At 31.1% G+C, this 531-nt stretch overlaps 1 protein-coding gene and 2 long non-coding RNA genes across 3 annotated transcripts in view; 1 reads left to right on the top strand and 2 right to left on the bottom strand.

Moving 5' to 3' along the window:
- The window catches only part of ntm (neurotrimin), a 537,242-nt gene that overhangs the window by 215,824 nt on the left and 320,887 nt on the right, over window positions 1-531 (bottom strand). The window lies entirely within an intron of this gene.
- The window catches only part of LOC116700853 (uncharacterized), a 14,846-nt gene that overhangs the window by 557 nt on the left and 13,758 nt on the right, over window positions 1-531 (top strand). The gene's annotated exons all lie outside the window — the stretch shown is intronic.
- Window positions 134-531, bottom strand: part of LOC116700855 (uncharacterized) — a 14,184-nt gene continuing 13,786 nt past the window's right edge. The window contains exon 3 of the long non-coding RNA XR_004334754.1: window positions 134-143. This is a non-coding gene — a long non-coding RNA (uncharacterized LOC116700855). The remainder of the gene's footprint in view (window positions 144-531) is intronic.

Genomic DNA, 531 nt, shown 5'->3' with positions numbered 1-531 from the left:
ATGCAAAAAGATTCTTCCCACAATGCCTTGCCAGAGAAGATATCAGGTGGATGAGAACATGTGGCCAAATTCAGATTAGAAGTTTACTTTTTTATTAGTAGTATTCCGGTGTTCTTTCTGTTTGTATATCTTGCAGTAATGTCCTTTTGCAAAAAAGTCTTTACTGCAGCAATTCTTTCTCTGTCTTTTTTTTTTTCATAAACTGTACATTCTATAAAGCTACTCTGAGATGGTCAATCATTTTTTGTATTGAATTTCTGCAGCAAAAGAAACAAAATGCATGTGCAAAACACAGTCTATGATCAATACAATATATTGTCTATTGTATAAGGGCATACCTGACATATCTAAAATAATGCAGTTTCTGTATTTTGAGCTGATGAGAGTGTTTTTTTTTTGTCATTGTATTATGTATGACTAAATGTTCCTGTTGGAGGAGAACATGTGTTAGTGTTTTGAATAATTATTTTATTTTGAAACATGTTTGCAGGGTTTTGTTAGACATAGTTAGTGTTTTATTGTATTTTGAAA

This window comes from Etheostoma spectabile, chromosome 13 (assembly GCF_008692095.1).
Source record: "Etheostoma spectabile isolate EspeVRDwgs_2016 chromosome 13, UIUC_Espe_1.0, whole genome shotgun sequence".
NCBI classification, from domain to species: Eukaryota; Metazoa; Chordata; class Actinopteri; order Perciformes; family Percidae; genus Etheostoma; species Etheostoma spectabile.
Note: the sequence above shows the minus strand (reverse complement) of the source record. Positions and strands in the feature narration are given on the sequence as shown.